Source organism: Lonchura striata, chromosome 2 (assembly GCF_050655825.1).
Source record: "Lonchura striata isolate lonStrDom1 chromosome 2, ASM5065582v1, whole genome shotgun sequence".
NCBI lineage: Eukaryota > Metazoa > Chordata > Aves > Passeriformes > Estrildidae > Lonchura > Lonchura striata.
The window spans coordinates 99,336,102-99,360,936 of NC_140704.1; the positions used below are offsets into that span (position 1 = coordinate 99,336,102).

The 24,835-nt window shown below is 40.3% G+C and overlaps 1 protein-coding gene across 5 annotated transcripts in view; it reads right to left on the reverse strand.

Annotated features, from left to right (window-relative positions):
* Nucleotides 1-24,603, reverse strand: part of ZNF407 (zinc finger protein 407) — a 333,913-nt gene extending 309,310 nt beyond the window's left edge. For 4 of the 5 annotated variants that reach the window (XM_021530861.3, XM_085571856.1, XM_085571855.1 and 1 more), the window contains exon 1: nt 24,475-24,603. The gene's annotated coding sequence lies outside the window, so the exon portion shown is untranslated. Of the gene's footprint in view, nt 1-1,285; nt 1,303-24,474 lie in introns of all 5 variants that reach the window. The other variant, XM_085571854.1, reaches the window with a different exon arrangement.
* Between the last annotated feature and the right edge of the window lie 232 nt (nt 24,604-24,835).

The following is a 24,835-nucleotide window of genomic DNA, read 5'->3' on the forward strand; positions in this document are numbered from 1 at the left end:
TAACAGCTTTCAGGGAACTGGTCACAGAATATTTTACTTTTCCTGAACTAGAAAATCAGCTTCCCAAATTTAAAAAGTTCCCAGGAGAAATCATGGCTGCAACAGCAAGCAAAATAAAGCCAGTATAATTGTTAAATATTTTAAGTATGCAGCTTGCTTTCTTTCCTCTGCTTAAAGTACCTGCTAAAGAGAAAGAGGGAAAACACAAACAGAACCATGTTCTAAAAGAATATGTTGCAAGTATAGCTTCCCATAAGTCCTAAAATATCCTCTAACACATCATTTCCCAACTGGGAAGGAGGGAGGAAAAACAAAGTCATGAAATAACAGTGCAGAGAAGGGTAGCACCTTTGAGACCCAGCACAAACTCTAACCACTCAAATCCAGTTACCAAAAGCTTTTGCTCAACTGCCCAGTGTGACCCTCCTGCTCTCAAGAAGATGCCACCACTAGAAAACTGATGCTACCAACACAGTTTATAAGAGGGATGGGAAATCAAATCTTGACATTTATTATCTTTTCATTTTGATATGAAGCAACTGAGAATTGAAAATGCATTTTATTTTAACAAATGATTAATACTAAATGTTTATCTATGTGCTTTACACTATGATTTAAACATCAATTTGCTGCAGATCCAAGTATTCAGTTTTTTGTTCAGTTACCCACTGAATGAGGCCATGACCACACTTGTAAGTACCTCCTGACAAGATTAAGTAATTGCAATGTTGATACAGATAACATAGGATACAAAAAAACTATTCAAGTACAAGGTAAAAAAATAATTATGCTTAAATTTGAGAACAAAGTAGGAAAGTATTAAACTGAGAAAATAAATTCAAATCAATTGGACTGATTATCTATGGAAGTAAAAAAGTGTTTTTCTCCTTAAGAATAATTTATGGAAGGCCCCTAAGGAATTGAGTGCACATTAGTCTCATACATTGAACAGCTTTTCAACTGCAGGTCTCTCACTGAGCTGAAGCACTGACCAAACCTATACCAAACTAGTTATACCTAAATAACAAAAGAATAAGCAGCTCTAGATTACAACAGCCCTTTGGAGGATCATCATATTGTCCCCTAAATATGGTTTTCTGATTCTTATGCACTACTATTTTTGTTTCTTCACAAAACCATGATGGAAACTTATCGCAATTAGTCATAAGGAGAACAGTTAGGGCTATATTCTCAGGTGGTGTAAGTCAGCACACTGTTAGTATGTTCAAAAACACTACAGCAATTAATAGCAGGACCAGATGAAGCCTTTGAAGTGCAAACTTACCCAGAAAAGGTTGGGCACTGCTTGGGATACAGAAGAAAAAGATCACATTAATAATATGTGGATTAACTGCAGTACAGCTGTATTTATATAATGCAAAATATCAAGTTACTTCAGTGACAAAGTGTCATCCTTAAACAAGCAACCATGGGTCATTTGCCTTGCTGCAACTCCACAGCAGGTTCCCAGCCCACCACCAATTTTATGGCCTGGGGAAGAGCAGCAGTTTTTCTTTTGCTGTACAAAACTATTTCCAATCTCGAACCAATTCTCCAGCTTCTTTATAGGGTACTTCCCTCTCAGACCATAAGACGCAATTTCTCTCCAGCTGCACAGCAGGCTACCTGTGGCAACATATGGTAATGACACACCTTTACCAACTTCATCACTACCACACATCTAAGTTTCCATGAAAATAGTCTACACCTGCACACCCTTCCCAAAGTTACATTTGCTTCCACCATACTTCCATGTAATCTATTATAGATAAATATCACCACATGGGAGTCTGCACCTGCATGAAACCAAAATCCAGAAAGTATTCTCTATGAAAGCAAACAACTATGAGGCAGTTACTGCTCTCTCTCTAAAACTGCCCCTATATTAATTAATCTGAGGAATTAAATAGCCTCCAACTTCTTTTCGCTCTCTCTTAAAGCTGCCTGTAGGACAAGAGTCCATCTTCTGATAGGTACTTAATAGCTACTATCATTACCTTTTTGGTGGTGCCATGATCAGCAATTTGTTGAGCTCTGCTCAGTTCTCCACATCTTACAGAAGATCTGGAGCACTGGACCAAGTCTCTGCTTCTTCTGCTACAGCTTTTGCTCAGATCACACTGCCATGCCTCTAACACAATTTCAATAGCACATAGCTCAGCCTCCTTGATGGCAGTAGTGCCTCACACCCAAATGCATCTGTGGGCTCCTTCTGGCACAGATATATTCAGAAATGGCTATCACTGCTCAGGCATTCAGCACACCATTAGCTACTTCTAGACAAAAAGAGCCTGTAGTGCTACCTCTGCTGTAAGCTTCTCTCCCAAAAGCTCTCTCCCAGATTTGTCACTCTACTAGGACAACGGGGAAGCACAAGCTGATCATAAATCTAAGAGGTCCTAATCCTCTGTCTGCCTAAACCAATTCACTTCTGTTCTCAACGAAGTTACCACACTAATTAAGGGCTATTCTGCAGTTGGTATTGTAATATAGAAGAATCAATGCATTGGAGAAGGCATCAACAGCACTCAAAGTTTGGACAGTTCCAGTGACCACATAAAGTCAAACGGTTTCTTTTGCAAAATAAATCTTGGATCAAGCCTTAGTCTGACACAGGGATCATCATCACAAGCAAACCTAATCAAAGAACACACTCTAGATGAAACAAGTAACCCTCTGAAGCCACAGCACCTTAAGCATATGCTTAAATCTAACTCCTACTTGTTAGTGCAATCAAGTAAGCCTTTTGATAGCAAAGCAATGGTGCCAAATGCATACAGCAGTATGAATAGGGAAAATCAGCTCCTGAACCATGGATCAAGACTAAAATCAATGCAAGATGTAAACTTTCTTGTGTTTCCTGCTACCTTCATCTTTTAAAGCATCAGCTGGAAACATTTTTAGAAGTAACAAGTACTTAAAGTGCAACAATATGTAACCACCTAAACTATTGCATAAATAAACCAAACGTACTTATATAGGCTCCAAGACGGCGCCAATGGTAATGCCAGGTACAGCACAGCAGAAAAATGCAGCACAGGATCAATCCCAGGCTAAGCAGACAGCAGTCAAATCCTCATATTTCCACAGTTTAAAAGCTGGTTCTGTCAAACAGTGCTCTCTTAACATCATATTTGATGTTCAAAATGAAGCTGTTCTAACTCAAAAGTGGGTTGACTTTTTGTAACATAAATCTTTTGTTAATGTTCATATAAATCAAGTATAGCTGAACAGATCCTTAAAGGATATGACCAAAAATTAATTTGCCACATTAGCTTCAGGTTAACAAATTCTTCTGCTTGGAGACAGTCATACATTACCTAATGCATTTTAAGGTTCTTTGCAGTACAGTGCTGTTCCTGAGTTTTGGAAAGAAACCTATTGTGGCATCAAAATTTTAGCTCAGAAAAAGCTGAGCTCAGTAGTTCTATTGTAAATAGGTGCTCAAACATAGTGCTGTTCTTCAGTAATTTTCTAAATATCTGAAAGAAGTAAAATATGTTTTTAACATCTTCAAAAGCAGCATGTTTGTTACAACAGCAGCAGTATGTTACATCTGCACAGGCCAACTATTCAAATCCTTACAGAATGCATAAGACACACATTTTTAAATTGCAAGGGCATAATATGTAGTATTTTGTCTACATCGCATAAACCAATATAGCTACAGATTCTCCCCTTTATCCATTGGGATTTCCAAATCATCAGAATCATGAAGTTTTTGTTTCACTATTTAAACTAATTTAAAGGACATCCCACAATCACAATTCACCACCATCTCACTATCTGTAAAGTAAAAAATTCATTAAAAAAAAAAAAAAGAAAAAAAAAAAAGAAAAATAGCACTTTTTGAGCAGTCACCACCATTTTTTACCTGATAACAACTCACTTTTGTATTCTTCATACAAAGCTTTTTTGTATATTGACATAATGTCTGCTACGCAAACGTAAGTCATTTGTGGACAGAAGCTGTTTAAGCTGTTTTCTTTCATGAAAATAGAGAACATTGGATTTAAGTGTTCTAATTTTTTACCACTGATCCAAAAAAACAGTATATAATGTCTTACTATGCCAAAAGGTGGAAACATTGCAGGTAATCTTTAAGTGTAAGATCTTCACTGCTCTAATCCTCAGATGAAATTTAGAAAGTAGTAATCTTAAATTAAGATCAAAAGGACAACTAAATTAGAAATGATTGATAAACCTGTAGTAAACTTCAAAATTCCTTCACTTGATGGTCAATACAATTTTATTTACTTCTCTTTTTGGTCATGTGCCAGGAGAAGGGGTAGAGTGTGTACAGAAGGACGCAAAAAAAGTTTATTTACAAGTACTAACTTTACTTTTTTTTTTTTTAAATGCTAATCCTGGCATTAGAATTTCCAGAGAACTTCTCAAGTTACAGTACTATCACCTCCAAGTATTCAATGCCCAATCTGCAGTGTTTGTAAAGGATGTGACATATGGAAAACAGAGTTTATTTTTTTTCCAGTAAAAATTCCCCTTTTCAGATAATTTATTCTTTCAATGAAATCATGGATACAATAAAGCAAAATCATTTTAATCAGCTCCTTAAATAGTCTACACAAAACTGCACGTTAACAACTCATCTCAACATATGACCTTTGTGTCAAATATGCTTCTCAGGGGCATATCATCCTTCCTAAATTAAATCATATGTCTGTCTTATGGCCTTACAAAGTTACCTCACTTCCTTCAGAAAGACTAATCTAAGCTAACAGTCTCCTCAGTAATGGAATACAGGAGACAATATGGTTGTCAATTCAAATGGAACAAAGATCACCTTTCTTTTGAGGAAAATTTGATTATATCCATTACAAACATTTATTTTCCCTTGTAGGTCAAAATTGCTGGACTTAAAGAGTTTTGCATCATGAGCATGGTTTTCACACAAAGCCACCACTTTCCTTGGACATCAGAGTCTCCTAAGCTGCAGACTTCCAAGACTAAAGATTTTGAAATTTCCACACAGATCTATCCAGAACAGTTCAAGTGAAAAAATGAAAAGCCCCTGATAGTCATCCTCTGTGTATCACTGAAAATGGGGAGTTATCTACATCTATTAATTTCATTTTCTTACAGCCACCAGAAAAAACTGTAACAGCATGACAGGGAAATGCACCTGCAATACTACCCACATCCCTCTTGCTTCTGCATTCAAACCACTCATCCACTCATTTCAGAAAGAGCCAAATGCTGCTAAACGCAGCAGGGACCACTGGTTAGATCAGCTTTGAAGAGGAAGTCAAAAAAGACACACAGAGATATACACTCATTTCAAGTGCAGTCAGAATCTATAGGAATGTATGTGCAAGACAGAGAATCAGAGGAAATGCACTAGTATCTCCTAAAAATTGTTATATAAACTCCAGATTTTCAATTTTTGAAAATTCAATGTGGTCTGTATATTTTGAATTTTAAAATCAAAGAATTTAGTTTCCTGAACAACACATACATGTAATAATAGTAATAAAAACATTCAATAGAAACTTCTGAGGATACAACACTGTGATATTTATGGATGCAAAGCAATTTCTAAGTATTCACAAAACACTTCATTTTTGAGGGTTTATCAGATCCAGGAAAGAAGTACAATTTTCCACATACACTAGTATGTTCTGTGGTTTGTGGGAATTCTCTAAATGGCATGCTTTCATGCAAGATACAATTCTCACCAAGAACACCAATTAAAAGGAGAGAGAAGCAAAAAGTAAAATGCAATTTGAATCCCTTTGTACTGTTGGCTGTAGTACCCTCTTAAGTACAGTGGATCACACCAAAATTCATCAGAGAAATACAGACACCATCACTGACACCTGAAAAAAATGTTGAAAGTCTTAACTTTTCCATGAACTTTGGCAACAAAACATAAAAGCAAGTTGTAATGGCTGCTACTTTTAAATTGGCTCTTGTAAATTTTACACTAGACACCTGGTCCTAGGAAGCCTTATTTCCTCCTTTAAAAACATAAAGAGTATTAATTTCCTAGAAGACTACTCTGGTGTTTAATATTTGTGAAGACCTACTAAATTTCCATCAACTTTTGCTCAAAATTAAATTCAAAAGACAAAAAAAGGATGGCTTTGTTGGCCCCTTGCTCAAAACTACCATTTCATACAGAAAGCAACATGAGGCCCCTATCATCACAGCCTGGACATATTTTTCATCTACTACTACTGTATTTATCACTAGTGAAATTATCAAAAGAATACATGCAGCAATGGGTGTATTTATGGGCATGCTTCTCACTCTTGTGCACCCTGTTTTTCTTATCTGCTGCCTCTTCAAGAAGCTCAGTTGAAAAGAGCTGCACGAATTTTTGGCTGAACAGGTAACATAAAAACTTTGGATTTTTTGTGTGATAGGTTAACAAAGTTTCCAGAAAATACGAAGTGTATATATGCTTGTAAAGAAAAGGGGACGTTAATAAAAATAAAAGCATTCTGATGACCCCTGGTGGCCACTACATACAAGGAAGTAAGTGCACCCCATCTGAAAAAAGCAGATCAAACAGAAGAGAGTTACATGTTCTATTGGTAGGCATAGCTAAAGAAATGACAGCTGATATTATTCAATTTGTATATTTATTGGAATGTACATATTTATATGTTTGTCTATATCAAATTACTGTATTACAGTAGACACAAAGACATACTCAAAAATTTAAATATTAGAAACAAATCCTCTTTTTCTCTTCAATGAAATAGAAGTGAGCACACTGAAAGTATTTCAACTCAATCCTAAAAGATATATAAAATTGACTTTTTTCAGTTTTGATTTTCCAGCTGGGTTGCTCACATAAAACAGAGGGTGTTGAGGAGAAGCACAGTGGAAGCAGGAGGCTGCCTCACACCAGGGTACACTCAGAAGGGCTCTATGCAATAGATGATGTCCTAAATCCCTCCAGCACAGGCAGTTCTCCAGCACACTTTAGCAAAGCAAACAAACCAGTCTTTCCTTCTTTATATTTATATACTTATATTGGACTTCTACCAAAAAGAAATTAATATCCATCATTAGGAATCAGCTTAAAAAGGTGATAGCTGTACACAGACCTCAGCTAAGGAGAGGGTAAACCCTTAACACACAAATTAAAAGCTGCATGACAAATCACAACTTTTTATCTTAATATTTTCCTGTAATACATGCAAGTAATCACAACAGGGCTGCCATGTCCTCTGCAACAGAGAGAGGGATTTTTTCCCCCAATAACTTAGATGATCCTGTGACTTAAACTATGCATAACTGTGCAAAGCCTGGCTTCCTCCAGAAGTAACCGTTACCTGTGTTCAGGTGAACAAACCCATGCTTCAGCCATAGTCACTGCAGAACTTGTAATGCTACATAGTTTTGTACTCAGAACAGTTCAGGGGCTACAATTCACCTTAAATTTCCACCTGTGACACATCTGTCTGTGTCAAGAGATAGAAACCAATATTAGATGGCAATGGGATGAGTACCAGTGATGGTGGCAATGTGAGCCCAAGTACTGGCAATATGGGATGATACAAAAATTATTCATGACTTCTGTGATAGCAGTCAAGGGATACTACTATCCCTTCCCCATCCTCAAGCCCTTCACTGGAAGAACTAAGCCATGTATGTACAAAAGCCTCCTGCACTTCAGCTGAGGACCAAAACGAGGCTGAAGGCCAAGCAGGCTCCCACTTCTCCGGTCAGCAAGTGCAGAGTGAAAGTGAATGAGGGAGAAGGCATGGCTGTCCCAGAGAGAGAGGCCAGAGGATGCCAGAGCAGCTTCCACCTCCTATTGTAACCCATATAATGAAACCACTTCTTCCCAGAATGGATCCTAGGCAGATAGAACTGAAGGAGGGAAGGAATTGAAGACAAGGAACAGGCCCTCGCTGATGCCACCATCACTTGTAAAATAAAGCCCTTTACTAGTCCAAAGCATTCACATTTACTGATAGTTTGGCAACAAATACCATGAAGGTTTCAAAACTGCTGCTAGTTAACAGTATCCATTTTTTCCATGTCTATTTGTTTCAAATAAAACAAATTTGGTGCTTGCTTAAATCAGTTCCTCAAACTCAGCTCTCTTCCAGAGCCGGCAGTATGCCTAAGCACGCACACAGTGATTTGTATAAGGCACACATGTTCAGCTGCATTCCCAAACAAGGAATCACCTGACAACATTTTCATCTCTCATGCAGGAGTGGTGCATGGGGTATAGCAAGAGGGAACAGCTGCACTGGGGACCACTTCCCTAATACCTAAAAAAATTATGAAGCTTCACTCTGCTCTAAGAGCTGCACCCTGCTAACTGGGTATGTTAAGCGTACAAAACCCTTTCCCTATTTTGAAGCACACTGTTTAACAGCTACACAAGACTGCAACGCATTTCCTTCTGTTGATGGCTTATTAAATCAAACTCCAATCTCCAGTCAGCACCACAATATCAAACAGCTCCCTGGGAAATACCAGCAATGGAGCCCAAGGTGTAGGGAATCTCTCCCTCCCACCAGAGCCCAGCAGCCACACAGAGCCACTGCTAACCCCACTATCATCTGGTGTGATCAAGGAGGCACCACAGCCCTCCTCTTCCGCAGACTAGGAAGATGTGCCTGGTGACCTTGGGCATGGCCTTCTGCTCCTCGAATCGAGGCACTCCTGGACAGGGAGTGCAGATGCTGCTGGACCCTGCCCAGGCACAGCTCCTGGGCATCACAGGAGGTCATGGAAGGACCATGCAGTGCTTGCCTGGGCAAGGGGAACTTGGGAGTTGGGGCAGAACTGGAACTTGGCTGCAGAGACTCTGTATTTCCTCGATACATCATCACTCCTTCTCTCAGGGATGCTTTAGGAGACTGTTATTACTAAAAATGCTACTAATTCCCTGAAAAACACCAAGTTGAAATCAATCCCACAAACTTTCCCAAGATCAATAGGTTTTAACGAACACAGAAAACATACACAGTAGCAACCACGGGTAAGTACCAGGAGACCAAGCTAGAGTAATAAATTGCACCTGCTCTAACACTTTCCTGGCAGGAAAAAATTGACAAATCACTAAGCAGCTCAAACACCCACAGGATGTGAGGGACCACAAGATGGGTGACCCACGTGGTGACTTTCCAAAGCAAAGCACAGCCAAGACACAATGCCAGATCTGCCTCCCACAGAAGGGCAGCGTTTTAGCAACTCTCAGTTGATGGAGCAGCCCAGACCACAGAGTCAGTCCCTCTGACTGAGCAACGTGTGCACAGAAAGTGACTGCAGGTTCAAGGGGATGCTTCCTACAGTAAAGGGTCCTGGTACAGCCTGCTTATCTCTCAGAGGATAAAAAGAATAGTCATTTGTTTCATTCATCAACAGTCATTTTCCTAGTACTCACCCTGGGAAAAACTTTTTCAAGTTAACTCTTTTCCTCACTGTTATCATCAATGGAAAAGAGACTTAAACCTTACAGTTAACAGAGAAAAAATGTTGGTTTATGTCTTTTACAGTGAAACCTAACATTAAGTGTGCTGTTCCATCATGAATTTTCCAGAAGACTTGAGCATCACATCCTATTTTTCCCCAAGAGCTATGATTCAGACTTTCACTTTCTGGTAAATTCCATGAGTATTTGATAATCAAATGCAACTTCTGTTTTGTCAGCTAAGCAGCCTTCCTCATCCTAAAGCACCAAATTCTTTTTACACGAAACAGGAAAGGAATTCTCTTCTAACAGTGATCCTGCAATTTCATTTTACAGTTTAAAATACAATTCCATTTTGCAAGTTAAAATTTTGGAGAAAATACACCACTTTCCCAGGAGTTAATATGTGATATTATTTCCGTATACTAAACAATACAGAAGATTTTACTGGTTGAATCCCTGTAACAGCACAAAGCATAGCAATGTAAATATGCAAAGGATCTTATTACAACCATTACACTTTTCTCATCAATCTCATTTTGTACTGCTGTGTTAAGGACATCTAAGTATTCTTAGGTGCATGTACAATAGAAAAAATAAATTAATATCCCTTTTAATGAATCTCTTACAAAATTTTCCCTCTCCCCAGATCACAGAATTGCTTAGGTTGGGAAAGACCAAGTGGAACTGTTAACCCAGCACTGCCAAGTTCACCACTAAACCATGTCAAGTGCCAGATTCACATGTCTTTTAAATACCTCCTGGGATGCTAAACTCCACCACTTACATGAGGAGCCTGTGTCTGGGCTTGAGAACCCTTTCAGTACAGGAAAGTACACCTGGCCACAAATTCCTTTCACGTACTTGTAGAGAGTGTTAAGATTCCCCTGAGTCTCCTTTCCTCAGGCTATACAACCCCAGCTCCTCATAAGACTTGTGCTCCAGACCCTTCACCAGCTCCATTGCCCTTCTCTGGACACACTCCAGCACCTCGATGTCTTTGTTGATGTGAGTGGACCAAACCTGAACGCAGGATTCAAGGCGCAGCCTCACCAGTGCTGAGTGCAGAAGAAGGACAACTGCTGCCCTGCTCCTACTGGCCACACCACTGCTGATACAGGCCAGGAATCCATCGGCCTCCTTGGCCACCTGGGCACACCCTGGCTCTTGTTCAGCCACTGTCGATCAGCACTCCCAGCACTCCTGCTTTTCCACCAGCAGCGTTCCAGACACTCTGTCCCCAGCCTGTGGCACTGCCTGGGGTTTTTCATGACCCAAGAGCCGGACCCAGAACTTGGCCTTGTTGAACCTCCCAAAACGGCCCCAACCCATTGATCCAGCCTGTCCAGATCCCTCTGCAGAGCCTTCCTGCCCTCCTGCACACCAACACTCCATCCAACTTGGTGTTGTCTGGAAAATTACTCAGAGTGCACTCAATCCTCTTGTCCAGATCATTGATAAAGATATTAAATAGAACCAGCCCAGTACTGAGCCCTGGAGAACACCACTTGTGACCAGCCATCAGCTGGATGTGATTCCATTCTGTGGGCCCTGCCATCAAGACGGCTTTTTACCTAGGCATTTTCATGCCACTATCTGTGTTTTAAATTACTCAAATACCTATTAACATCTAAATTCAACTGAATTCACTGGGAATAGGGTATTTGAAAATCAAAATATTTCTTTAGGTGCTTAAAAAAGATTTGTAAAGTAATGCCATATATCCAGATTTCACTATTTTATCTACAAAACTCGTTATTCAGAATTTTGAAAACTCAACAATTAACAACGCTTAGTTGCATTAATAACTCACTCTCCAGAATGCTTCAAAAGAAAACTCAAATTATATTAGATTATTTTTAATAACTTGTAGCATTTAAAAGTGCCCAGTTATAAATTAAAGGACTACAGAATAGAGGTAGCAAATGCACACATTCAATGCTATTAAAAGGCAGACACATGAGATCTCATGTATCTTGTGCCATTTGTAAAAAGATTGTTTTATTATCAGTGTAACTAATCACAATGAAGACATCTCTTACAATCAAAGACATTATAATGAATTTTCTTTACAGCTACGGAGAAATGGGATTTGCTGTTCCATATCAAACTAGAACAGGCTGTATAAATTCTTCTTCATATTTATTATTAAATGTAACTTTTATCTATAAAATCAGCCATGAAGTATTAAAAACTGAAACAACAGAATTTATATCCTTTACTTAATTTAGTTTAAACGGTCTATTCACTAAAGAGAGGGGGGAAAAAGGTTATATATGTATTATATAACGTGCCTTCTCCTCTCCCTCATAAATGTTTCCATTATAAACCATCTAGTTTTTGGAATTTATAACTCAGCTGTAAAAATCCACTTCATATGTAAAAGTTGGTATACTTTTCCTTTTAGGAATTAAAAAAAAAAAAAAAAAAACTTGTTTCAGAAGGAAGGCAAGAAAGAATGTGAGAGAAGGGGAAAAGCAATTAGACTAAGAATTTTAACTCGTGGCCAGTTAGATCAGTAGGTACAAGCCATCTGTTGTAATTCAGACCCATCTTCCCATCCCATCCCCTGAAGAACCATTGGGAGATGGTCAGCTGGCTGCACTAGAGCCCCCGGGGAAAAGGGGGGACAGGTACTGGCCTCCAGCTGCTGCTGACCTGCCAGGTTTGGCTGTCTTATCCTACTGCTATCTCCTGAAGTCAGCTGTACAACTAGGAACTGGACAAATGGAAAATAAGTGAGAATAGCAAAGAGCACTAAAATCACCTGTGTCAGAGAAGAGACAAGACAAAGCACATTAGCATATCTCAAAACTGACAAATAGACAAAAGTCAATTAAAAAACAGTTCTCACAATTAAAAGATACAAGACTTGAGAATTCAGGAACTGGAGACTGGACAACATACAATGCAATGAAAACTGAACAGAAAAATAAGGGCAGATAAAAACTATCAGAAGTTCACACAAGGATTAAAAGAGTCTTATTTCAGACAGCAAGGAAAACAATTCATACATAACATGGCAGATTCCAAAATGAAGCATGAAATAAAGCAACAAGAGACAAGCAACTTATGTAAGGTGCAAGCTACAACCTACACTATTTCCTGCTTGCAATATCTTACTTTCAGCTTTTTCCTGCAGCACAACAGCAAAATGTGCCTTTATTTTCAGAGTCCCCATTTTACAGTCTGAAAGGAATAGAAAGAAGAAGCAAAGGAATAAAACCTTGCATTGGTTCTCATAGTGCAGCTGGTGAGCTGCATGAGCCTGGCAGGAGCAACAATCAAGCTACACCAGGCCTGCACACACTGTCTCAGGACCACCAGGGAAGCTGGCAAAGACCTGACGCCCAGAGATGTTCCCATGTGCCCCAGGTGATGCTACACTATTGCTTAAAGGAAATCACCAAGGCCATGTGTTCAAACGTAACTTTTATTTAGTCTTCAGCTGAATTTATTCATCAGAAAAGTCTCTCTCTTGGCAATTCTTCAACTACAGCCCATGAGGACTATGTATATATATTGCAACTAATTCCCACAACAATACAAATAAGTAATGTTTATAAATTCATTGGTTCTCTACAGTGATTCAGGCTTGAAGGCAGTCACAGTTTAAAAAAAAAACAACTTCATGGGGAGATCTTTAGTGGACTAGATTAATCTGGCAGCAGAGGATTATTTCCAAAATATGCATAAAAAACCAAACACAGTAGAAAGATATTACCTACACACCCTCCTGCCACACACTCAAAAAAAGTACATGAGCATAAAGAACTACAAAGTATGAATTTTAGGGATATACTAGACATTGATATCATTACTTATTTTGATATAGCTTGATTTGCAATAGAGATAAACAATGAGGAACAAGAGAAGGAATGAGAAGATTGGTGCTCTAAGGCAAACATATCCTTAAAATTCCAGACTCAAAGAGCAAAGGCTGCAAATGCAGTATTAGTTACCAGTGTATGGAATTTATGTCAGATCACCAACAGGAAATAAGAAGAAGGAAAGGCTAAACCAAGCAGCAAGGATCCTCTAATGGATCAGATGGTCCCATGGCAAAAAATCTGCACTCAATTCCCAAAATTCAACAGTACAAAATCACTCATGTCTGTATCTACCTGGTATGTTAGCCACTACTGCACTGCTCAATGTCAAGATTTAAAATGCCTGCACCAGAAAGTGAGACCTGGTAATGATACCTCACATCTGATTCAGAGAGGGAAGAAAAAAAATCCAGTTCCTTCTCAACCAGTATGAGACAGCCCCTAAACTAGAGAAAAACAGTGAGCACAAGTCCTAAGCCCAGAAAACGAGAGCTGTTAAATATGGTAACCAGGAGAAAAGACAGACTCTGAAGAGCTGCTACCATATTTACTGCTCAGAAACCTGAGAAGTCTCATTCTTGCACCTAGGGCACACGTGCAGTGTGAGCGCCCCAAAGCAGGCACTCAAGCAAAGCCTCCTACTCCTCCAAACTTACTGCAGCTGCTCCATAACTTGGTGTCCACCAGTATCAAAAACAAAGCCAGTTCAGGCCTGCATGTCTCATGCAAGGACTAGGAATTTTTTATTAAGAGTCAGTAAAATCCACATTCACTCCAGGAATAGTTTTATATTTCAAGTCAAAAGACGTACAGACTATGAGATTATTTCATTTGAATTCGCTGTATTTATTAGAATTTATTATCAAAATGTATTCTTTACAAAAATATGTATTGAACAAACAGGAGAAAACATTTATTAATTGTTCTACCTGGCAGTTCTCATTGGGTGGAAGATCACCAAAATCACTGGGACTGCTTTCAAGAACCTTTCAAACAAACACTTCTAGAAGCAAAACAACAACAGTATGTTTTTTAAAATTAAAGCATATTTTACCAAGTACTAAAATTTGGAGGAATACTGTCCTCAAAATGTGCCTTTAAATTACCCCTATTTGGAATGACTGGCATGACTGTATTAGCCACACATTTTAACATTGCTTGATCCTGTCAGCTCACTAAACCATTAAAAATATACATGCCTGAGCTTCAGTTTGACCTGCAGTGACTCCTATATGTACTTTCAAAATTAACACAAGCACTGAATGCTACTAATCTTCAACTTGTAATAACTGATCAAAGAGTACTGCCCTGTAATTCACTACAAACTAAAATCATAGCGCTGAACTGTGCATTTTCAAACAAGTGGTTTATAGCTCTAGATTTAAAATGCAAAGTTTCCATTATATTTAATAATTAAAATGCATGCTGTGTTATGGTTACATTTGGTGACTGGATTAGTAGTACTCCAACTGAGTTAAACAATGCCTTTTTCCTATTAGAGTTCATATTACCATATTGTCTATTTGTTTAAGAAAAGGAAGAAAAAAAGCACAGCAAGCAAGAAGGAATAAAAAAGAAATATGAATATCAAACATACTGAAAGACAATGAGAACCAAGACAGCAAGAAGACCTGGTATCAGCAAAAATACGCTAGCTGAAAGCAGAAAAGCTGAAATACCTGTGCATTTAAAGTATGAAAACTTTTAATAAAAAGAATATTCTCCCTTTGTCAATAAGGGTTCTCATTCAAAGTAAAGGGAATAAAGATCAGTTTGTTTTTCTAGATGCAGTTGCTACAAATTGAGGGAATACAGACATCACTGTCAAAGAGCAGACTCTTTCAGGCTGTCAACTTCTTAATCAGGGTCTGACTTCACTGGAAAGTGTGAAATTATGTAATTATTTATGCTTTGCAATTCTGACGGTTTAAACAAATCCAGCACTATGAACATCATATTTTATAATGCAAAATTCCTACTGTGATTTTGTTTTCAGGAATATACCTTTTCTTTTTTTCCTGTGCTTTCTAGGTGGTTTATTCAAACAAAATTTAAATATTATGTGAAGCCTTTATTTTCTCCTAAAACAGATCCCACAGAGCTTAGAAACATAACTTACAAGGATGAAAAATAATTGAAAAATAAAATAAAACTCAAATCATGGCCACAGTGACATCAACTGAAGTTTTCTCAGTACTGTCAGTTATATTGCGACCCAAAACTCTCTTAATGGCAAGACTAAATACCTTTGAGTACTTATAACAAATGCATAAATAAAATATTATTTTACCCCATAAAAAGACATACTCCTTATATTCCTGCACTTCCATGCAATATTTAGGTATAAACTTCAGAGTTTAATCTTGCTTTCATTTCAATTATATTTTAATTATCTTGGTACCAGCAGCAGATACAAAGACAAGCTTGTGTGCCTGAAAGCTCTGAAAGCTGGCCTACTTCTCCCTCTGTTGTAGATGTTGTAACATATTGCCTCTGCCTGTAAGTCATCGCCTCAGAAACCCATCCCCCTAGCATACAAAATACGAAGGTAGGCATTCTCTCAAATAAAAGTTTATTTAACACTCCCCCCCAAAATACCCTGTACTGAAATCAGCAACATCTAAATTCATGATGATGGGAATGAAGAAGACGAGAAAGCGCTCCTGCAAGTCAACATCCACCAGCAAAGTTCAGCATGTTATTTTCCTGGAAATGGAACCTGAATAACCTGACCACAGGTAGCAAAATGCATGGTCAGGTTTTCACTTGTCCTTCCCAAACAACACCTTCTGTACCAAATGACCTTGTGCCCAGGAAGGATTTTTGGGGTTTGGCAGAAGGAGTTCCTTGTATCTCATCAGATGTCTGCTCCAGAGCAGCTGCGGGTCAATGCTAGACCTTTGTCAACTTTCTCTTCAGTTTCTTCCTCCCCTGCGCTCCTCAGGTTGCCATCCTTGTTGCAAGCTCGTTAGGTGTCACAAAGGAAAGCAGGCAGGGAACAAAGCCTATATAGCATCCTCTGCAGATACCAGAGGCACTCACAAAGAAGTCAAAGCAATACTTGTCGAGAATTTCTGAGCTACCTACATTTAGAATGGCACTCACATTCCCAAGTCTGCATTTTTGACACTCAAAAGTCTAACGAGAAACAACTAAAGAAAAAAAAACGGTAGTTTTTTTCATATAACATATCTGCCAAGTTCCCAGTACCAACAAGTAACACCACTGTATTGTAAAACCTCTGCTTAAGAGCCAACCTGTTTTTTGAGGTACAATTTGGACCAAAAAAAAATTAAAAATCCAATTTTATTTCTTTGGTTCTGTATGCAAAAATTATGAAATGGAGAGCTTATGTGAGGTTCTGATTTTAATCATTTTGACTCAAATTGAAAAAATTCTGTTAAACTAAATGGAAATATTCTGATTTATAGTCAGGTAAATAATGTCAAATTCTAGTCCCAGGATTTCTTTCCTTCCTGATTAAATTATATTAATGTACACTCAAAAAAAAGCAACTACTGCTATCCCTGTTGGTTTTTTCAGAAGAATAACTTATCTGTTAAAAAATACTACCTGGACATAAACATAAAGTCACAAGGGTTCTTCACATGTCTGCCATCTATCTGAAGCCTTGCAACAAAGAGGGTTTTAGTAGTATCATAGTACATGGACACCAACATATCATCCTAAATGTAGGGCAGAAATCAACCCGCTTCAGTGAGGACCTATATGCCATAGTTTCTCCCTAAAATACTTTTTATTAACTTGATTTGTATATGAGATGGCAAAAAACACAACATTCAGTATTCTTATGCAGAATGTACCAGAAAAAGGCTCAATAACTAAATATTGCATCCTCACATTCTTGCTAAAAGGTTTGACATAGCATTCATTGCAATATTATTCCTAATTAGCAGTTTAAGCTTGTTAACAAGAACAGTTTATTTAAGGTAAACAGAAATTATCTTTCCATTGTGTAGGTAGGACTTGTAAATAGGACAGCTCATAAATTCTAAGATAAGAGCAACTAGGAAGCTATTCATTAAGGCTTGGGTTATAAATTCAAAACATGAAGCATAACATGCTTAAAGAAGGTTTTATTTTTAAAAGCATTCATTAGGCTCTCATCTTCAAGCCTCAGACTTGTAAATAATTTAAAATGAAAATGCGAACAACAGGCAGGAAAACAAAACAAATGCAATTCAAATCAGTCCATTGTTGTACCAATAAAACTCAGAACAATAGAAACTAAGTTGGCAGATTTTGAAGACAACATCCAGAAAACATCTTTATGTACTGTATCTTTGAACTTACATGTGCTAGTATTGGCTCCAATGAAAAAAAAAAAAAATAGCTCTATCTTGTAACAGCCAGGCTTTGCCCAGTAAGGGATACACATGCTGAACTAGTAATTTTTGGTATTCACTGCACTTTATTCTGGAGATGCCAAAGCAAATAAACAAGCTACAATTTGTCAATGCTTTTAGATTTTATATTTATCCATTCTGACTTTTAAAAATTTATATCCTATTAATTCATATGACATAATGCAAGAATAATCTTTCCTTTAAAGATTAAGGTAAACTTCAGTTTGCCTCACATGGGAAGCATGCGAAGAAACAGTCTTTACTTCACAGGCATTGAAAACTGAAAGTGAAGAAGACAAAAGTAACACATCAAACAAACAACAACAAAAAAAAACAAAACCAAACAAACAAAAACCAAAAAAAAAAAAGAAAAAAAAAAAAAAAAAAAAAAAAAACACAAGGATCACTGCTGTCCTCACTGCATATTCAGTGTCCCAAATCCAATGTCAATACATCCCTGCAGAAAGCACATTACACACCAAGAAATCATGGAAAGTGCAACATTTTGCCTACACTGAATGTATGGATCCTTTTATCCTTTTCTCAAGGACTTGGAACAACCCAACTTAAATATTCAGTGTCATTTAAACATTCAGTGGAAGACAAGCATGCAACAGGAATTTCTTTCTCCATGTTAGAAGACCACATGGCATTGCAAAATGCAGAAGTGCCATAATCCTATGCCATGGCTCTTATGCAGAAAGATGTCCATAGATGCTGGCTATCCCAGGAATGTTAAGACACCTTTCTCAGAAGGTTTTCACTTACTGACTGCACCAAAAAACATGACATTTGTCAGTCACACAGGATTTCCTGCAGGGCTGCAGAACATTGAGCAGGAAACCCTGGCACACCCAGTGAGCTCTGGTCATACCAGCAGGATGAGACATAGCTACAGCACACATAGCCAGCTTTCCAGGGGCACCAACCCTCCAGGCACTACAAAAGCAGCAAGTCTGATGCTTCCACATATGAACCAAGATGGAAAGGTCACCCCTGTTCCTGCTTCTCCCTCCAACACAGAAGTGGGCAATGCCAACATGCGAGACACCACCAGGGCAGATAAAGTAAGTCTCTTCCTGATTAGGAATGCTACAGCCAACTCTGCATGGACTATCTCATGTTCACAGCAAATGTTTACAGCAAACGTTTAAATAAATCCAATCTAACCCACTGAATGGAAACAGTGAAGGTCACAGGCTCTTCCAGAGTGAGCCCAGGCTTAAAAACCCATCTAAAGAGAGAGCTCACATATATAAAGCCATACCAGAGCTCTTGAGGCCATCCAAATGGCAACACAACAATGTGCCTTTGATTAAATCAGAATTCCTGTCAGGATCTCCACAAACTTCTCTGGAATGTTCTCAAACTTCTTGCTGGAATGTTTTCTACAGAAAAGATTATATACCAGGTAACTGTATGGAATCCATTAAAGAAAAATCACATGAAACAATGATTTTCATAAGAAATGATGACTTAGTATTACTATTCCATTAACTTTTGTTACCCCTTGTAATTCCAGTGGATTTTAACATTTATATGCATTTTTTATGTTTTGCTACCTAGATTTTTGAGAACTTTTGAAATTCCTAAGATGGGGCTAAGGACAGCAAGAAACTTTATAACTACAGCAAGAGAAAGAAATAACAACTAGAAAAGCATCAATCAATCAATATATGCACTTGTAGCAAAGTATAACCTATAGAGATGCATACATTCAGATCTATACACTGAAATACTGTGTATGCTAACTCTGTACACCTCCCCCTGGGCCACTGCATACATCACACACACATATGTCTGGACTCAGAATTAAAATTTATGCCTGCATCACTAAGGATCAAAAAAACCTAAGAACATTCACAGCCTCACAGCCCACTTAAACAAAACCCATACAGACAGTAGCTCAGTAGTAGGCCAGACCATGGAGAAGAAAAGTCAGCCTGTTGTAGAACAAGCAAACAAAACAAAACAAAGTAATAGAAATTTAGCAATCAACAGCTCTCCTAACACAGGACTGGAAAGCAGTCATAATAAAGTAAATAAGCATTTTAATTTTGGAACACCATTAGTACCTGTTTCTAAAAGGCACTTAGGTAATTTCTTTGTAAGGACTTGTGTGAATTGGGTGGTATGTACTGCAATTTTCTTTTCCATACTGAGGAAAAAAAGATAGCTAGGTTTCTTTCTGCTATAAAGCTATAGATTGCTGACATAAGTTTGGGATACAACTGTTTCATATTCATGTGTTGAAGAACTAAGATTAAGTAAATTATGAAAACTTCCACATACATTAACATAAACACCTACAATAGGCTACAGACTGTTCTGTAACTACTGACTCTTCTCTGGCAGGTGGCAGAAACAGCACTAATGGCATTCACAACTGCAGAACAGGAAGGCATGTATGAGTCCCCTGTTTTAAACATACAACTCCTTTCTGCAAAGCAAAAAGTTGCCTTTGGAACTTCTGCAGGTGAGAAACTGGAAATTACAGGAACATCTTTTTACATTTGTTGCTTCTTCACTAGTTTTATACATACATGTTAATAAACAATCTCAGTTTATATGTTAACACAACCCATAATGACAAAAAAAATTAAATTACAGTTTAGAAGTATGTATAGGCATATTGAAACTTTCATACATGTTTGTGTAACCATGTAAGAATGTCATCTGCAAAAGCAAACAGAGCAAAGATAAAACCACTTTAATGTTACTGGAAAGATTTTGCATGAATTTTGACACCAGGGGCCAGGTAAGATTTAAGCAGTTTGCAGTGCAAGGTCCTGTGCAACCCTACTCCTAATACAGTCTCTCCAAGACATCCACAGATAACCCTATGCCTGTTAGCACTAAACATTGTACTTGCCTGAGAGAAGTTGGCCTCTTCTCCCAGGCAGCCAGCAACAGGACAAGAGAACACAAGTCTTAAGCTGCACCAGGGAGAGTTTAGGCTGCACATGAGGAAGAGTTTATTCACACATGATTAGCCACTGGAATGGACTGCCCAGGGAGGTGATGGAGTCTCTGTCCCTGGAGGTGTTTAAGGAAACACCAAACTCAGCACTTAAGTGCCATGGTCTAACTGACATGGTGGTGTTGGGTCAGAGATTGGACTAGATCCCAAAGATTTTTTGAGAAAGAACACTAGTTGATTCTGTGACTACTAGTGAGGCACAGTGCTCATTTCCTTCGTGTCTTTGTGTCCACCTTTGTGTCTTTGCTGTCATTGCATCTGCTCTTTCCACTCCTGGTGCACAGGAGGACCTGTGCCTCCCCACGCCTTGGCTGCTGCAGGCCAAGGCTGCTGAGTGAGGCAGCAGCACCTCAGGCAGTGGTGGCAGCACTGGGTGGCTGTGCTACCCCAAGGTGGCAAGGCCAACACAAAGCAAGACCTTTCTGGGGTAGAAAAATAACTACGAAAGCTCAGCTGGGCAGCTGCTGATAATCTGTCAAAGTGAAAGCACCATTTCCATTTGACTCCACACACACCACAGAGCACAGGAGAGACCACTCTGCCGCATATCTGCTTTTGAGAACAGCTAAAGAAACACAGCCACTACATCTGTTCAATCACATCATCGTCTTTCTCCCCAAGCTTTCAAAAGAGTAAGTTATACTCCAGATTTCAATCTAAAAGGTCAACTTTTTAGTACCTTTAACAGCAAGTGTATCTGAAACCAGTATTTTTATTTGACTGATAGGATCATGCATCCAATGAAACCTTTCTGTTTTCCTGAAAAAGAGAGTATTTAAATTCTAAATCACATTAGGAAATTCAAACATAGGAGCCACTAAACAATTCCAGTTCAACCACATTTCATGTGCCAGTCTGTCTGTCAATTCCATCTCATGCACAAAACCCCAACACTGAACACATTCAAAAAATTAAAAAAAAAAAAAGCAAAGCAAAGCCACCTCATTCTAATGTTGTGCACACTAACAAGAAAATGCTGGTTTTCACTACAAAAGGTTGGGTTTAATGGAATACTGTGACTGATATCTCCTTGACACACATTCTGTCTCCAAGTAATGTTTTTCTATAGAGACAACACAGGTTAAGTTTTAAAAGCATTTCTAACAAAGAAAACTCTCATGCAAATAAATTAGAAATCTTTGATGCTGTTACTATATAATAGTTCCCACAGAAGAATGATAGTAAAAGATTTAACTCAAGTCATTTGAATTATATTTCCCAAAATGCTAATAAAACTGACATGTTTGAACATACTGAAAAAGTCACAGTCCATCATCATCCTGCCACATCAGTGCATTTAACTTTTTCTAGAATGTATGGATTATACAATTACTGCCAGGCTCCATATTTTATATATAAAAGCTACAATCTGATTATATGTCCGTGCTGAAATAATTTATGAAATAAGGATGGAATGACTGCAATGTTACTTCCATGATGCATGAAACTTGCTGTGAATAGTGTAGGAGATTGCAAGAGAGACAAAACTGAAACTGTAATTGTCTTCATATTTCATCAAGAGGTGTGACCTGGGAAAAATATAGATCCCAACATCCACAGCTCCAGGCTTATACAAACATCTTGATTACTCATGTTCTGATATAGGAATGGAAAATTTATAGTCTTCACATGCCACACCTTTGGGGTGCTAAGGTGAGAATCACAGGGGATTACATCCAGTGTTTAAATTGTATGTTAATCTGTTATGGTTTTTCACCACCAGAAAACTCACCACTGCCACTCTTACCCTTGCAGTTTCAGATTTCCATTATTTATCACTCCCTAGGTGTTATCCTTAGTATCATATGGATGAGCACAAGCACGTGACAAAGCCCAGGTCTTGTAAGTCTGCATCAGTACAACTACCCAAAGAAGCAAAGAGGGCACAGGAAAAGAGAAACAAAACCTTTCACTTTATAAATTCTAAGATCACTACTAGGTATAGCATTCAGATCACAAATGTTTTTTCCTTCCACCAACACTACATTTAATATTAACATTGTGTCTACAAGCCACACAAGTTACTTGAAGGAGCGACAGTAAACCTTTAAAACCAACTCAAACTAAAGACAGAACACAGACTCATAGAATGGTTTGGGTTGGAAGGGACCTTAAAGATCACCTAGTTCCTCTTCTGCAAGAGCCAGTTGCTCAGAGCCCCATCCAACCTGGCTTTGGAACAGTTACAGGGATGGAACATCCACAACCTCTGGGCAACCTGTGCCAGTGGCTTTCAACCTTCACACTGAACAATTTCTTCTATATAAAGGACATATAGATGATAAACTAAAACTGGTATGTGGCCTTTGAGGGGTAGGTTAACAATCTTTCCTACTGAAGACACACACACGCTCGGAAGTGTATTAACCTTTCTATGTTGTTTATGGGAATTTGCTTTCCATGCCACAATCTGACAGGCTCCCTAAGGGTCTACTTTGACTCCTTAGATCTGACAAAACCATGTTGAAAATCATAAGACTGTGGGAGCACAGGAGGTACTCATGATTCAAGAGCCCAAGCTCCAGAGCAGGGCAGTAAATAAATCAAGGGTCTGAAGCACAAATTCCATGAGGAATGGCTGAGGGAGCTGGGATTAATTAGGCTGGAGGAGGCCCAAGGGAGACCTTATCATTCTCTATAACCACATGCAAGCAGGGTGAGCCCAGGTGTGAGTCAGCATCTTCTCCCAGGCAACCGGCGATAGCTTGAGAGAACAAAAACCTTAAGCTGCACCAGGGGAAGTTCAGGCTGGACATCAGGAAGAATTCTTTCAATGAACGTGTGATTAGACGTTGGAATGAACTGCCCAGGGAAGTAACAGTCACTGTCCTTGGAGGTATTTAATGAAAGACTGGATGTTGCAGACAGTGCTATCTGTTGACAAAATGGTGTTCAGCATATCAGTGGTCTTTTCCAACCTCCTGTAATTCTGTGACTGCTCTGCCTGGTGACTAAAGCAGAATAAAGGGAAAGCAGCTACAACCCCTTCTTTATCCCTTGTAAGAGCCACATACAGAGCGCCTGCAGTCACGTGTGTCGTCCCTCACTGTCAACCTCTGCACTTCTCAAAGCTTATTCTACAGCAACCTTCAGAGAACGAAGGGGAAGTAAGAAGGAAGCTCGGCCGGCTGAAACCACTCAAGGCAGAGCCAAGCCGACACCGCCCAGCGCCCTGCCCGGACCGGCCCCGCCCCGCCGCGCCCGCGCAGCCGCCACGGCGCGAACAGCCCCGGCTCGGCGGCGCTGCCCAGGGCCGTCCCTGCGGGCCGGCGGCTCCCTGGGGCCGGCGGTCACCGCCGTGCCCCGCCGTCTCCTCAGGCCACAGCCCCGCCCGGGCCCCGCGCAGCGCGCCGGCCCTCGGGAGCGGGGCGCAGGGGGGACACGGGGAACAGGGGAGGAGCCCGGAGCAGGCGCCAGCCGGAACTGCGCAACGCGGTGGCGGCTCACGCGAGCCCCCACTCTGCCCGGTTCTCTCTGCCTCCGTCCGTCCGCCCGTGTCCGCTGCCCTCCCCCTCTCCCATCCCCTCCCTGCCGCCGCCCGCCTGCGGCACAGCGGAAGGGAAGAACCCCACGGCCCCGGGGCCGGCCGCGGCAGCCAATGAGCGCAAGAGGCACTCTTCCCGCCCTCGGCGCCCCGGCCAATCGGCGAGCATCTTGCGAGAAAGCAGGCACGGGATTGGCTCGGCCGATGCGCCACAACCCGTTCGCCCGCCCACCCAGAGGGGGGAAAAAAAAAAAAAAAAAAACGACGGCAGCGCAGAGGCCCAAAAAGCCCGAGGGGAGACGGCGACGCGGCCACCCCGTGAGCCCCCCGCGCGAGGGCCCAGGCAGCGGCTCGCCTCGCGCCGCTGGGCGGCTAGACGGGCCGGCCGCGCCGCGGCGGGTAGCGCTTACCGCGTGGGGGGAGCCCAGCGCCTCCGTTTGTGCTGAGCCGTGTCACCAGTGGCGCGCCGTAGATCCGCCGCGCTGCGTCACGCCCGGCGCGCGGGGGGGGCGGGGGCGAGGCGCGCTGACGTGGGCGGCGGCGCCGGCGGGGCTGGAGCCGGTGCGGCGGCGCCGCTCGTGCCGCCGCGGGCGCGAGGGGCCGCGCGCCCAACGGCCGCCGCCGCCGCCGCGCGCGCAGGCACGCCCGCGCGCTCCGGCGCCATCTTGCCCTGCGCCGGCAGCGTCCCTGGCTGCTGCCGCCCCCCGCATCCCCCGTTCGGAAGGGATGGTTCCCAAGGGAAGGACGGAGCCCCGAGGGTTTTCCCGGGAT